Raw genomic sequence first — 16,842 nt, 5'->3', positions numbered from 1 at the left:
CCTGGATATAAGCGGCTGTAATGAGCTTCCTCTGTAGGATGGCCGGGCACTCCCTTAGAAATAGGGTGAGGAACTCGGTCATCCAGAAGGAGCTCGGAGTAGAGCCACTGCTCCTCCACATCGAGAGGAGCCAGTTAAAGTGGCTCTGAGAAACCTTTACTCTTAAGACTAAATAAGAGAAGAATGGAACAACACCTGAGGGGTTCTAATACTTTTGTCAGTTCCTGTAGAGTATCAAGGAGCAAATCAAGCAAGGCACTAAAAATTTCCATAACAGTGATCTGATATTTAGTTGAGTTCATGTTTTCACCAGAAAGATGTTGGAGCTAAAAGAGGGGAAAGAACTCTGGGAATGATCAAGCTCAAATAGTGGTCTGGCTGCAGTCACGCTCTGGTGGCTTTACTTTCCTCTGCAGAACTATCTCCATATATCAGAACACAACAGATCCATTAGTGCGGCTCAGAGAGTTCTCCATCGGCAAATAACAGAGGAACCTGGGTTACATTTTTAAGTCTCTTGTTACATAAAATATGCAAATACTCTGAGAGCAAGTTTATTTGACTTAAAAAGTACATATCACAGTTGGTGATGGTTTTCATAAATGTTCTTTTTAACCGCTGACAAAAATTTGGTGAATGCTCATAGTGTAATATCTTACATATTTGATATGTAATCAAATTTTATCCAGTATAACTAATAAAATTACTAAAAATAAAATATAATAATAGTTTGAAAAATTGATAAATGCAGAGTTGAAAGGACACTTTTTAGAGAGGGAAGGGGAAGAAAAATGGGTTTGGGCTAAATCCCCCAATCTTTGAAGACTCTAAATAAATACGCCCCTGTGTATGACCTTTTGACAGAATATTAAAATTTTTTTGCAGATTTATTTCCTCCATGGAAAATCATTTTCTTTCATCTACAGTGGCCCTAATACTCCATTGTAAAAAAGAAATATACATATACATATTCAGTTGTAAATTTTAGAAATGAAAGACTGCATTAAAATGAAAGATTTGTGGTTTTCAGTAGTAGCTTAACTGTTTTTACAAAATTAAACATTGAATTACATGGGTTTTGTAGAAGGAATTTATTTTGTTAAATTGTATTCTTGGCTTAAGAGAGCATGTTCCTGCCAAAAGACAAATGTGATAGCTTTGTTCTGTCCAACATGGCAAGTAAGCAATCCAAAAACAACTCGGACATGGTGGGAGTGGAAAGATTACTGGGACTGTAATTGTAAAACTGTCACAAAGATTGATTTGAAATCTTGCATGTGGTGTTATTCGGATTATTCCGGGAATCTCTGCTAAGAGTCCATAGTAAGGATTTGCGTAAGACCAAATGTTACATTGGATTTTTCAAGGGTTTCATGCACACACCAATGTTATGAATCTCAATAAATACACCTTGTAAGAATAGAAGGAAGGGATTTTTGGAAATTTTGGTGAAGACGTTTTTGTGCAGTGAATGCAAATAAAGTTTCCCCGTGTAGACTGGGTGAAGAGAGAGCTCTCAGTTTTGTGTCTAATTGTTAACTCAGTAGTACTGCTGCTGTCTTCCAGAGTTTCCTCCAGGTACTCTGATTTTCTCATGCAGTTCAAACAGATGCATGTTGGGTTAATTGGAAATTCAAAATCTATCTTAAGTATCACTTTGGGAGTAAAAGGATTTTCATATTTATGTTGGACTGGTGACTTGTCTAGGATGTGCTACCAAATGTATTAAACCCAACTAAATAGCAGACAGTTTTAAATGAAATTAAAAGAAAATTCAATGTAGTACCTTTTAATCAAAGAGCGCTGAACACTTGTGTCGAACCTTTAGATCCTAGTGGCCCTTGTTGTTTATGTAATGGTTGGAAGATGATCACTTGTCATGGCATCCCTGCCTTGAAGCAGGTTAAATCATTTCTGTACCATTTATTTACTGAGTTGCTGAAGTTTTTAAGGTTAAGCTTATCTCTATATTAATAATTGTATGATTGTTATAGAAGTTTATGTGTTCATTTACTCTGTTTAGGGGGTGGATCCCTGCACAATCGAGCCGGTAACGTTTTATTAATTCACTGTTGTTCATTGTACAAAGAATGTCTCTTTTTTTTCTCTTTCAGCCATCTTCTCTGCTTAAGACACTCTTAGGCTCATTTAAAGTCCTCCTCGCTACTCTTCACGTTTGCTCACGTTAGGAGCTCTCTTAAGCCCTGAGGTGCTTTGTTAATAACTTTCATCCCAGTGAGATAAAATTCTAAGAAAAATCAAGAAATTCTAAGATTTTTCTTAAAATTATGTCACTTCAATTCCAACTCCACAGCTATAAGAAAACTGCAGAGGGTCCTGAAAGTTGCGTGTTTGCTTACTCAGCTGGGCCATTTGTGTGACTATGCTGTGCTCGCTGTTGATGGTCTCCATAAATCTGTTGACAGCCTCACTGCACTCATGGCATAATATTTAGAAACGGTTACACCTATGCTTAAAACCATGTGTAATATGCTTTTTGCAACACCAGATGACACCAGACCTGTATTTCTCAAGGAGGCCTCTGTCATTTGATCTTTGATCAATGCTGCAACTACATTCTTGTTGTCCACCAGATAAACTCTTTGCAAGCAGATGAGGACACCTAAATTGCCAGGGACATCCTATACTGGTGGCTCAATTCTGGAGGTTGGTGTGCTGGGATTGTCAGAATAATCCTCTGCCTTTCTGCAATAGTTCTGTGTCATTATGTGAAGTTAGAAAAAATGATTTCCAAATTTTGGTTTAAGATTTCTTTCTGTGGATTGCAATAGGTCTCTACACATCAATCCCTCCCTTGCCCTAGACTTTTCCTTCTCAGACGACCAAGATTGGAAACACAGTAATTGGCTAAAAATAAAGGGGTGATAGGCATGCCTTGTACAGGGGACAAAACTGGTATGACACTACTGTCCAGTATTACAACTTCACCAGAAATATTTCACTCTGACAAATCTATAACTTTCTATAGCAGTTGGTGAGAGGCAGACAATTGTCCTTGTTAACTCATTTTTATTGATTTGTCATCAACCATTTCCTCCAGGATATTCCATCATATTTTCTTCAGAAGGAGTTTAGATGTCTTAAAAGCAGTAGGAAAAAAACACCTGTGTGAAGTATTCAATTTACGCATATTCTTTACAAAAGAGGAGATGAAAGTTTTAATGAGGAATGATTTTTGGTATTTGGTCCAAAAGGCACAGTTTCAGTTTCTTGCGAAGCCACCCTGCTGATCAAAACAGTGTCATTTGAGACATAACTCTCAAGTGTTTACCAGATATGGCGGTCCAATACTGCCATAATTAAGAATACATAGGCAAATAAATAAATGACCCAATAAAATAATTACTGGGCCAATAAGTAGCATTTAATAGTGTGCCATTAAATGCAACAAAATAATAATAAGAGATTTGTTGGGTGTGAAAACTTGTATCTTGTGTTTATCACTCATAAGACCTTGTAGATTCTGCACATGTGAAACTAGACATAGAGGCTGACTCGTATCTGCTAATCTTCTAAAAACAGCTGTTCCTCTTTTTACACATACCCTAACTGTCTGAACTGTCTGTTGAACTGTTTGAACCAGCGTATAAATAAAGAGAGAAGGGGTGTCAACACTTTGTAGTTTGCACTGCAAAGTGGACTACCCTTGCTGCAAGTAAAACTGACTGTATCGTTCTTGCCTCTGAGTTGACTAATTAATACCTAAAAGCCTGGATTGATGTTATGTCAGTGAAAAGAATCCTGACGTTCCCTGTTGTGGATCTAAAGCCCACCCTCTTTTGAGGACCCACCCTCTTTTGAGGACCCACTCCCCTTCTTGAGGACCCTCCCACCTTCCTGCGCTATATATCAGGGTCTAACTGCGAGCTCACAGACTCTTCTTCTTCATAACGGCGGGCGGCAGACCTTGAGAATGTATGGAGCGTACGGGAAAACACCATACTGGGACCTCTACAGCCAGCAAGAAGAGACCGTCTTCTCTCCTGATCATGATAAAAGCTTCAACACCGGGCCGTATCATCCACCTTCTCCAGACCTCTACTCACCAGCCGCCTCATCGTCGCAGCTCTTTGAGTCCCTATTCAGTTCAGGGACACCGACAGGATACAACCTCAGATCGTATCATCTGCCTTCACCCGACCTCTATACACCGCTATGCGTGGCTGAGTCTGTGCACACAGATATCCAACCTGAAGACAAGAGGGTGATCGTGGAGGACGAGGTAACCATCAGCTACTCACCCTCCCCACAAACTCCAGACCCGATACCTGCCCCTCAGCCTTCACCAGAGGAGGAGGAGAGTAATCAGGGTGATGAAATTGACGGCTGGATCTCAAGCGCTCTCATCAATACGGTGAAAACAGCAATACTTCATTTATTCAACATAACCTGTTTGAACTATGTCAAAGAAACCTGTTATGGGTGCATTACGAACCACCCGAGCCAACGACAGCATCAGTGCCTGGAGATATTGGAGGAGGAGTATTACCAAGTCAACTTTCAACGCATCGTGCGATGACTCGTAAACCCCAAGCTCCTTCCTGCTATTCGGAAACTTCTGACACTTCGACGCATACAAGCTGATGACTTCAGAGTGAAAACGATTGCTGAGACAGTTTTATATGAACTGAAATCGGTACAAGGCTTCCATAGTGCAATCACTGATATGTACGATAAGATGAGTGGTAATGATTGTCTCAAGCAGCTTAACTCTGTCTCAGAGTGCTACAATCCGATCTCAGATGATTGATGACTTGTTTTGTCTTTTCTGTATTCTCTCTCAGCTTTCTACTGGTATACATATATAACAGTTTTTTTTTTTTGAAAAGATTGCAATGTTTGAATTGATCTTTATTATCTGAATGTGTTTTTTTTCTGTTTCTCTACTAAATACAGGTACAAAATAAAAAAAGAAGTATAAATATACCCTCAGGTGTTTGTTTTATTCATTATTTAACAAGTAGTCGTCAGAGTGAGCATAAAACTGGGATGTCTGAAAGAAGGATCATGAAAAATTTATATTACAACCCATCAAATCCTGGAAGTTTAGGGGGTTTAGAAAGGTTGAGGAGGGTTATACAAGATGAAACGGGGAAGAAGGTAGCGGCTGAAAAAGTTAAAGATTTTTTATCGGGAAAAGATACCTATACACTACATAAACCTGCAAAAATAAAGTTCCCGAGAAACAGAGTTTTTGTCACCAGACCATTGAGACAGTTCCAAGCCGATCTCTGTGACATGCAAGCTCTGGCCAAGGAAAATGACGGTTACAATTATTTATTAACAGTCATTGACATCTTTTCAAAGAGGGCGTATGTACGTGTTTTGAAGAGGAAAACTGCTGCAGAGGTGCTAAAGGCTTTTGAATCAGTTTTTAAAGAAAGTCGGGTCCCAAAAAAACTTCAGACTGATGCAGGGAAATAATTTTTTAACAAGAAATTTAAGCTTCTAATGGAGAAACACGGTATTGAACATTTTGCCACAGCAAGTGAAGCAAAAGCCTCTGTGGTTGAGAGGTTTAACCGTACGTTAAAAACAAGGATGTGGAGATATTTTACTGCTAACAACACCCGGCGGTACATTGACGTCCTGCAAAATTTAACTAGAAGCTACAACCACAGCTACCACACCAGCATTAAGATGAGCCCAATGGAAGTGACCTCAGAAAATGCCTTTCAAGTGTTTCAGAATCTGTACGATGTTACCTCCAACAGATATTGCAGGGACTCAGTGACAATGTTTAAACAGGGGGATCTTGTCAGAATAGCCAAGGTCCGTGGAGTGTTTGACAAAAAATACAAACAGAATTTTACGGATGAAGTGTTTAAAGTGTATGAGCGGATACCCCAATCTCCTGTATACAAACTCAAAGATTTGGATGGAGAACCTATTGAGGGTTCTTTTTACGCTGAGGAACTTCAAAAAGTAAAAATATTTAAGGACAAGATGTATCAAGTGGAGAAAATATTAAATCAACGCACCGTCAAGGGTGTCAAACAGGTTTTTGTACGCTGGAAAAATTGGCCTGAGAAATTCAACAGTTGGATCAAGTTTGATGAACTACGAAACGTATAAAATAGGTGTGTACTAAAACCTAATGATTCATACAGCATCATGGAACGCAAGGCAGAGGATGACGGTTTTTACATTACCCTTCCCTCTAATGCTAGCATGGAAGTGTTTAAAAATAATACCAGTTCGAGTTTCCGTGTAAATTTAGCTCAACATATTGATTTAGAAGGCCAATGGATGGTTGCATTAGTAGAGATTTCATACCCTCATACATGGCATAATTTACCGGATTATGATGCCTAATTTGAATGGAGGAAGGTTGGCGATGTGGAGATCAATACGCAAAGGATCCGAAGTGGCTACTATAACAGCGCTATTCAACTCGAGACAGAGATGGAACTGTTTTTCAAAAAATGAACTCGGGTATACGCATTAAATTCAGCAAAGTTCAAAAGAGATTTGCATTTCAAGCAAACAGTCCGTATGAAATACGCTTCTTCAACACTCTGGCTTATATGATGGGCGTGAAACCAGGGGAATGGATTCATGTATCTGAACCAAAACTGGCTCCTTTTCCGGCAGATATAAAGACTGGTTTCTATCACCTATACTGTTACAGCGACGTGGTCAGCCCGCAAATAGTAGGCGACACTTTTGCGCCTTTACTGCGGACCGTCAAAGTACAAGGCGACTTCAGTGATATGGTTACTCTGACGTTTAACCCTGCCCACTACCTTCCAGTTTCCAGAAGACATATTGAAAATATCCATATAGAAATTAAATCGGACCAAAATGTTCCTGTAAATTTCGTCTATGGTAAGACCATCGTAAGACTACACTTCAAACCGGTGATATCACAACGTAGTCTGAGATAAATTTTATTTGTATAAACAGAGATATATATAACCTCTAAGACTGATTGATTATCATTCATATTACCCTGGCCCTTCAACACTGCATCAAGCAGGCAAGAGAGAACATGGCACATCTAAGTCTGAGACGTGATCCAAATCGCTTTGTAAATTACTATGTAAGTCAATCAGGCGGTAATCTGCCAGGGTTTTATGGGGCTCCGGTAATGTACGGACGCGGAATCGGATCATTATTTTCAAAATTATTCCGCTTCGTATCCCCTCTGGTTAAAAAAGGATTTGCTATTGCAAAACCCCATCTTAAAACGGCTGCATCAAATATCGCTTCGGATGTCATCAGTAGAGCCGTGAGTAAAATGAGTGGTTCTACATGCACCAAAGGTCAAGAAGGTTCAGGAATTATGGTTTTATCCAAAAGACCCAGAACAAGACCCCCTGGTGATCGTTTAAGGACAGTTAAAAAACAACGACAAACGCGAAAAAGGAGATCAGTTGGAGCTGACAAACAAAGAGGAAGGAAGTCATCCGCTAGTTTTGATATATTTAAATAATGGCTCTTTTACATAACAAATCATCAGAGTGCACGCTGGCAGAGTTGGACTTATTTTCTGCCCCAATGACGCAGCTATCGATTGAAGATAAAATTTACACCGAGATCCAGCCTTTATCAGCAATCACCGATGGAGGCCCGATCGAGTTTTTCATTCCGGGAGATGGAGAAAAGTATCTAGATCTCAACGATACGCTGTTGCATCTCAGAGTGAAAATTACTAACGAGGATGGAACAAACCTGCCGGATGATGCACCTGTAGGGCTCATCAACTACCTGTTAAACACCATCTTCAGTCAGTGTGACGTCACTCTCGGAGATCGATTGATTTCACAATCCAGCGCTACACATCCATACAGAGCCATGATTGAGACATTGTTAAACTTTTCTGAGGATTCTTTAAAAAGCCAGTTTAGCTCTGGTCTTTTTTATAAAGACACTGCAGGGGCTCTGAACTCTATTGTTACAACTAACGGCCCTAACCAAGGTCTTAACAACAGAGCAGGCTTTACGGAAAATTCCAGGGAGGTACATCTCCTAGGCCCCCTGCATGCAGACATATTTTTCTGTGAAAGACTTATTTTAAACTCTGTTGACCTCAAAATTAAACTTACAAGAGCCAACGATGCCTTTTGTCTCATGGCCGCAAGAGACTCTACTTTCAAACTCAGGATATTAGGAGCATCTCTTTTTATCAAAAAAGTTACTGTCTCTCCAGCTGTACGACTGGGGCACGCTTCAGCTTTAATGAAGGCAAATGCTCTGTATCCACTTTCACGTGTGAATGTAAAAACATATTCCATCCCTGAAAATTCAAGGGTATTCAACCAAGAAAATCTTTTCTTAGGCGTCTTTCCTAAGTATGTGGTGATTGCATTACTGGATCATGACGCTTTTACAGGAACACGCAATCTCAATCCGTTTGACTTTAATCATTTTGATATGGAATATTTAGCTTTGTGTAAGGATGGCAGACAAATTCCAGCTAAGACCTTCCAGCCCAATTTTAACCAAGGTAATTCAGTGAGAGAGTATTACAACTTGTTTACGGCTACAGGACGACATCTAAAAGATCTTCCACTGAGTATAACACGTCAGGAATTTAATCAAGGATACTCTCTATTTGCATTTAATCTTAACCCGGGCGAGGACACATATGCTCTATCTCCAGTTTCCAGTGGGAATTTAAGACTGGAAATGCGTTTCAGAAACCCGTTGCCTCATACCACCACGCTGATCATCTACGCTTGTTATGACTCTATTTTAGAGATTGATTCAAAGAGGCGTGTGCTGGTGGATTATTATTAATCTAATCAGACATGAGTAATCATGAAATTGAGAACATACTGCATCATCTGCTGGGAGATTTGTTTTGCGGTGTGTGGCCGTGCGACCAGCTCCCGCTGCTAGCTGACAAATTCCCAGGGCCGGCCTACTTTATCGTGAATACACATCCTTCACACATGCCTGGAGAACACTGGTTAGCTCTGACTTTGGATGAGAATGGTCAATCCAGCTTTTTTGACTCTTATGGATTCTCTCCGGATTTCGAGTTCTACCCGTCAAGCATCGTAACATTTTTAGAAGACAGATCCTCAAAAATATTGTATCATAATAATCAGCTTCTAAACACTCTGTCCACTGTGTGCGGTCACCATTGCATTTTTTATCTATGTCATAGAGCGATTATCATTGCAGCAAGTGTTGTCAAAATACACCGGAGATGTGATTAAGAATGATTTAATGGTATCTAACTTTGTGAAAAAATATCAGAAATGTGTCATTAATCAAAGTTGTACATTTTATACTCACGGAACATGCTCTTTGGAGATATTTATGGATTGTTATGGAATTTAAATTGTCTTTTTTTTTTCCATTGTTTGTTTTTTCTTATGATATAATATTTGTGTAATGACATCATATGTTAGTGTGTGAAGTAGAGAACGAAGCTAGACTTGAAAATATAATCAATAAATATTTTATTGAATAAAAGAAATAGGCTACATGTTTCATTTTCTTATAACGGTTTATGGTGAAAATGTAATCCATCGGGGTGGTAGTGTCGTCTTACAAAAATACTTTTTTGACTTCCTATCAGCATTTTTTGGATCTTCCAGCTCGGATCTCGACCAATGGGGAGAATGAGTTATCTGCCTTCTTCTTCTTGTTCTTCTCTGCTTAATGCTGGGTGGTGTACCCCCATTTTCAATAGATGTACCCCCTGTTTTGAACCGTCTATATTCATTACGAGCATAAGGGTTAATGACTGAAGATATGGGGATGTTTACCTCTGACAAGGTATGTAGAAAGTCTGACCACCCTTGGGGTAGCCATGCTCCAGATTTTTTAAACGGAAGGATGAGATTTTTCAACAAGTCAATCATGTGGGACCCCTTTACAACATTCCCTTTATATACAAATTCACCTCGCGAAGTCCAACTCTCACTTCTTTCGGATAATTTCATCAAAATGTACTCAACATTTTTACGGTTATGCTTCGGTAGGCTTTTCAGTACATCCGTAACAACCTGATCCTTAGGGGCCTCGTCCGGCCCTGGGCCTTGTTTTTCTTGGGACCGCTCATGTTCAGGAACCTCTGTGTCACGCTGCAGCGTTAAACTTACCCGCTGTTCTTCTTTCACACCTTGCTTGACTAGAGTCAGATACCTCTGGAAAAGTGCATCATATTTCTTGATTTTTTCATAAGAAGTCAAACCGGGTTCATTTATTATCGCTCTCATTTCAGCATCCAAATTCTCCCCCGCCATCTGTCTGATGGACGTGTCTGACTGGGTCAGACGCTTGAATTGATGAGGGGAAATGAGAAACATCTTCTGCGATGTTCTGAGAGACATTATCTCCTGATGATTCCACCCACTAGATCACCTATCAAGGGAGCAAGAGCCGTTAAGATGGGGAGAATAAAACCACCTCGTTGCCTTTTGAGAGCCAGCTGTTTAGTTTTTATTCCGTTTTTTTTATCACCCAACAATCTGATGATTTTTCTTTGCTTCTTCAATTTCCGGTGTTGAGATGGAGATAGTTTAATGTTACCTTTTAGGATATTCAGAGCAATCCCGCACAGAGCCTGAAGAAAGTCGGGAGAGCAGTGTGCAAGAATATCTTTGCGCTTCTGCGTGGTGGCCTCAAACAAGGCTCTGAATAATGGTACATTCCTTTTTATACGTGCAGACATGATGACTTACTTTGTTCTGGGCACATACACAGCAGGCCACTGGTGAGGAAGTATGCCTGTTCTCAATCTGAAATGTTCTGGGCAGGTAGGCGTAAAATCGATGATTAAATATCCATGAGCTTCTCTCGTCGCATCTTCAAAACTCTCCAAGAAGAGACCCTTTTGAGATGGAAACATTTGACGGGCCAGTATATTCAGCTGCAGCTTATCACTCGGGTTCTTAAACAACACCATATAATTACAGTTCAAACTAATAGTGCGACTGAACTTTCCTTGATGAAAAACATTCTGAGTCAACATCATAACACTCTTATTACGATGGTGACGAAACTGGGTAAAGACCTTCATCACGTTTTCATCATCTGAGGCTTGAGCGATAACATCGTCTAGAATAATCAGATGATTCTGATCAGGAGGAAACAGGTTTTCATCTTCAAAAGAATGAGGCAATCCTTCCACAAATTTTATATTTTTATTCATCTTCTGCAATTCAGCATACATGGGTTGAAAAGAAGTGTAAATCCACACAATATTTTCTGGAACAACAGCCATGACATGATTACAGTTCTGCAAAACACTTTTTACAAAAAAGGTTTTTCCACAACCACTGGGTCCTATTATCATACATGAGAAAGGCGCTCTAAATCTAGGATCAAAATCAACCTCCTGTAAATTGGCAGATTGCAACATTTTTATTTTATCTTTCTTCTTCTTCTTCTTATGCTCTAATAACCGAAAGGCAGAGGTGTCCCGTCAGAAAAAAGGCATCTTTTGTCATACACCAACCGAAACCTTTTAACAAATGCAGCATTTCTTAAGAGGAATCTCTTTTTATCCCTCCTGATCGTGTGTTGAGGGATTTCAATGACACCCTCAGTTGACCCCTGTAAGTAGCCCTGGACCAGCCCTTTGATGCTGTCCAAATTGACCCTCTCACTGCATTCATGCGTCTGAGTGATACCCTTAGCACGTATCACTAGCTTTTTCTGGTTTTTGGTTTGATATGCATAACTCTTGGGTCCTGTTGATGCAAACTCTGAAATGCTGTCTCCTGCGAGCTCGTCAGTAAGATCACCCAGATAATTCACCACTTTTTGTCACATAAATCAAACTGCCTGTGTCAATATAAATCAATCTGTCCTGCAATTGCTCCATGCTGCTGAGAAGTTTTAAACGCGCATAAGAGGTGGTGAATGCTGCAATAAACACATTGTTTACCTTGCTTGGGGGAGAGATGACACGTTTGCTGTAGTTCCACTGCACTACACACATTTCAGGGTTGAAGAAATGGAAATAGTTAACCCTGTATTTACTCGAGAACATGAAGCTGAAAAACCCATCAGGGTTAGTGATGACTGTGGTCTGAGACAGATCACTTCGCTGCGCAAACTTTCCCCAAAAGCTGTTTAAGCACAGTTTCGCTACCTGTCTTTTGGCAGGGTTCACCTCGATTTTGCCTGCGTCTAATTGGATACCCTGGTGAAGTTTGTAGTCTGCGACATACTTTGACCTGCTCTCCTCATCCACCGCTTCAGATGGGTAGCCTGAAGCCTCCTGCTTACCCTTTAAAAAGCAGTGAATGTAACCTTTAAAGATTGTGTCGCTGGTCTTCTCAAAATGCCAAACTGCAGTGATTTTAGCTAGGCGATAACCACACTGCAGCGCTTTACAAAACTCTACACTCACCCACACACCTGTCAGAGCTCTGTCCTCATCATTATGCCTGCAGGGACCTGACTGGTTATTTATTTCAGCACATGTGCGGCAGAGAGTAAACACCAGTTTACCTTGGGATGTTCTGTAAGGCAAAACAGGGAAAAAGAGCCCTCGTGGTGGGTAGACCACAGCTCTGATTAGGCCAAAGTAGCTGCTGGGGTCATCAAAATCTTTGTAAATGAGGGTGGGGTGCCCGAGGGGAAAGACGCAGCTAGCATTTACATAGAGGTACAGAGATGTGTAATCCACATAGTGTACAGTTTCACCTGCCCCCGCTGTGTACCTCAACCTCATAGGACAGGTGCGTCCACCATATAGAGCATCTCGGGGTGATAGCGGTTCGGGTGCATTAACTTTCTCAAGAAAGCTGATCACCCCTGGGTCTGATTTTTTCATTTCAGTCCACTCATGCTCCCAGATAACCTCGAGACGAAGACCGTACACAGTTTGGAGCACCTTGCTTCTCTCAACAGTGGCTGCGTAAAACTGTTCAAATGCGACCCCTCTCAACGGACATTTGTCATGAGGCATGTAACACTTTTTACAGCCGTGGAAAAAACAGCCGTAAAATTCAAACGCAACTTTGACACCGTTAATCTCTGCATACCCATCCACAGAATATGGACCAATTTTCCTTTCCCCCATGTTTAATGCATGTTCGATGTCAATTTTTCTGCTGTCTGAAATCCAGCCAAGCCATTGAATGGACGTGCTGGAAAACGTCTTACTACTACGCCTGTAGTCCAGAGGTGAGGGGATGGCCAAGGTTTTAGGAGGAAGGAAATTGGTTACAAAAACCTTCATGCAGGCTGAGGCTATCGTGACGCATTTAAGTGGATCCACACTTGTCTCCTTAAAGAACTCATCCCTGAATTTAACACAACCTTGATAAAGAATGTCCATATCATTTTTACAATAACGAAGAGCTTCCTTCTCAAAGTCAAAGACCCCTTTGCTCGCTCCTCTGTACCAGCTGCTAAACACCTGTTGTTCTTGAAGGCTCATGCGTTCTACAGCGTAGGAGGAAAAGACCCCACATACTGGAGATGTTGCTCAGACGAGAATAGGTGGGGGAAAAAACCTTTGGTCTTATCACTAAAACCTAATGCTTTCGGCATCGCACTAAGCTTCATACACATGAAGGACAGACTATCAATGTATTTTAACCTGTAATCAGGGTCGGTTAAACAGAGAACTTTACTTCCCTGCATGGTGAGATGAGGTTTAATGCCTAACTCCAGCATAGCTGTGATAATCAGGTAGCTATCATACCCACGTGCGTTATGAGCTATTAAGGTAAAGCCTCTGTACATCGGTCTCCTGAAATGGAGAAGTAATTTTTGGGTGCAATTCAATCCATAAGCATGCCATTCCTCACCTTTCAGCGTTTTAACACAGACCAGATAGGGGATATGCACACCGTTCTCGTCAATGAAGCATTCAAAATAATAAAAAACCAGTTTATCATCTAACTGATTACAGGCTTGGGCGGTTTGAATGTAACACAGATGACCATCGCACGTCACATCTAAATCAGCAGGTATATTCTCACCACAAATACGGCATTTTACATTACACACGTGTGGTTTATCCTGCTTGCTGATTGGAATAACGTATATCCTTTTGCACACCTTGCACAGTTTTACCAACTCACAGTCACTCATGGGCCTGTCAGCACTAGGTCTTTTGCGAGGTTCCCTGTGTCTACTGAAACAAGAAGAGTTACGACAGATTCTGTGACAACCTGCACAGGCGACAGGTTCGTTAATTTCACGCATACACTGGTATGAGTGACACACCGGACAATAACCTTCACAATGGTGTGTGTCTGGCTTTTCATAGCTCCCGTAACAATATGCACAGATGTATCTCGATCCTATAAAACCCTTGAGATTTTTTATCCCATAGTAGTGACCTTGAAATAACAGCAGAAAGAGGGTTTGATCGATCAGGGAACTGGTCTCAAATTTACACAGAGCTGCAGAGTCTGTAACGGTTCTGTGAAACACTACAATTTTTCTCTTTAGAATGTTTTCAAATTTACCAATGTCGCTGAAAGTTACTGCTGTCTGATCATCTAAACCAGCCCTGCGTTGCCACTCCCTCCCCAGCTCTTAAGCCTGATTATCAGTAAGGTTAGAGTCAGAGACGTGTGCAAGACTTATGGCAAAGCATAACTGATTGCCGGTATTATCTACAATATACAGGTGACGCTTTTTCTTATTAATCAGTTCACAGTCTAACGTTCCTTTAACCTTACGTTTTGACCCTCCTGCAGGGTCATTAACTACCTGTAGAACAAATTCCAGGTTATTATCTGCAGGCATTTCAGCGTTGGACTGTACTAACTCATCCAGAAAATTCTCAAAAGCAGGCAGAATCATATTCCCATCATCGTTAATGGTAAACGTGACGTTACGGTTCAGATTTTCCCCGACTAATTCTAGCTGCACATCGTTACGTCTGGCTAAAGATCTTGCAGTATCGGCTAATTCAGTGAGAATATGCATGATGTTTATATAGATTGTAGCAAGATCAGGAACATGACCAGGGCAGGGAGGCGGGATGGTAAAAGGTCTCCTTATTTCAATGTTATTAAAACGTTCACGTTCAACAGTCACAGGAGGATCTCCCTCAATCTGATCAGGGTTGACTGCAACCTCTGGATTGAAATTACCGCCATGCTGCTCAGTATAATCAGCGGCGTGTGACGTTGAAGGAATTTGTAAGTCAGCTGATTCATTTTGCTGAATGCTGGATGGAGATGGTGTTCTATTTAAATCTTCAACAGCCTGTTCTAATGAGCTAAAAAAGTCACCGTAGAGATTTTGATTTATTACATTTTCACTGTTAGCAGGAGATGCATTTAACCCGATGTTATCTGCTACATCAGCATTAATAGGACTTTCATTAAGATGAGCAACAACATTCCTTATCTCATTCAGCACATGTGTGATCTGGCTTTCCATATTAATATCAGAAGAAGAAGAAGACCCAGGGATCAGTTTAAATTTCCTTGATATCAGCGCAATGTTTCACTAACAATGTCTGACATGCTGCCAGAAGCGTTAAACATGATGCTTTATTACAACGGTCACGTAAGGATAGGGGAACTCTCTGTCTGCGATGTTGCTGTCCAGGTCTCGATGAAATCTGCTCCACCATCAACGTTGCCTCTGGAAAGATAAAGAAAAAAAATAAATTAATGAAATATGCGAATTAATTCATTAGGTAAATGAGTATAAGAAGAATTAAACTTACCATTCAATAAACCTTTAACAAGCCTTGCCCTGGAATAAAGAGCACAGAGTCGCCGTCTTTTCCTCAATTTAAGATATTCTGTGAAACAAAATAAAGTTACCTTACAATGCAGGTCTTTTGAAAAAAAAAAATCTTGTTTCTGTGAAGATTTGAATATAACTATAACTTACTCCGTACACGGGGTATTTGAACAGTTCCGGGCGGTTCCAACTCTTCCTGCACTGAACTGCTACAGTTCTGCTGAATGTTATCCAGGCTTGGGTTCTGGATTAAATCATTCGATATATCTGTAAAATATTTTATCAGGGGTTAAAACAAGTCTGCAATATCGCATAGACTTGTGAAAACATATGCTTAGAAATATATATATATATATATATATATATTTTTTTTTTACTTACTCTCCTCTTCCGGAGCTGTTAATTTTTCTGGCGCACGGTCTGGTGACTGTGGTACATGAATGGTTTCGCCCTCTATTTCATGTTTCGCTGGGATCGGATTGTCTTTTTTAAAGACAAGTTTCCGTCTCAACTTTGATTTTTTCGGAGGCAGACGGTTACAAACGCTGACCTCTCTAACGTTCAGGAATACGTCTCTTGTTAAATCTGTAAGTAGAATTTATCTCATTTATTTTTTAAATCACAAAATAGCATTCACCAGTTGACTAAACTAGATGTTGTTGTTGCAGTTAATAATTACCATAGTCAGACTGTGTAAAAACGATACCATCCAGCTCATCACTCGTGGGTTCTAAAGAATATAAGTTAAACATTATTATTATCCAACGAGCATTCACAAGCACTTAAATAATTCTTAAAGATGAATACTTACTACTGAAGATTGCGTTGTATCTTTCGATAGAAGCAGAATGTTCACCTTCTTCGTTTCCTGAAATATTTTCCGACATTTATTTTTTCAGCTTCTCCTTACAAGTGTTCTAAAAATATTTCAGTGTAACTGGTTAAAAATAAACTTTTAGCTACCAGATTTGAAGCCGATCTCCCAGTAAAGATTACGCTGTATCTCTCGATAGAACCAGGGATGACTGACTGCTCCACCTTCAGCGCGCTTAGTTACGCCCCTTGGCCATACCCCCCCGAGACACCTCAGCAACAGCGCAGACGCGTTAATTCATTAAACAGTGGATGTGTATTGTCAGACAATGCTCGAGACTTATAGCCAGGAAAGTGCTATTTTCCACTTGATTACTTTTG

The sequence above is a fragment of the Girardinichthys multiradiatus genome, chromosome 6 (genome assembly GCF_021462225.1).
Source record: "Girardinichthys multiradiatus isolate DD_20200921_A chromosome 6, DD_fGirMul_XY1, whole genome shotgun sequence".
NCBI classification, from domain to species: domain Eukaryota; kingdom Metazoa; phylum Chordata; class Actinopteri; order Cyprinodontiformes; family Goodeidae; genus Girardinichthys; species Girardinichthys multiradiatus.
This window is presented reverse-complemented; position numbering follows the sequence as displayed.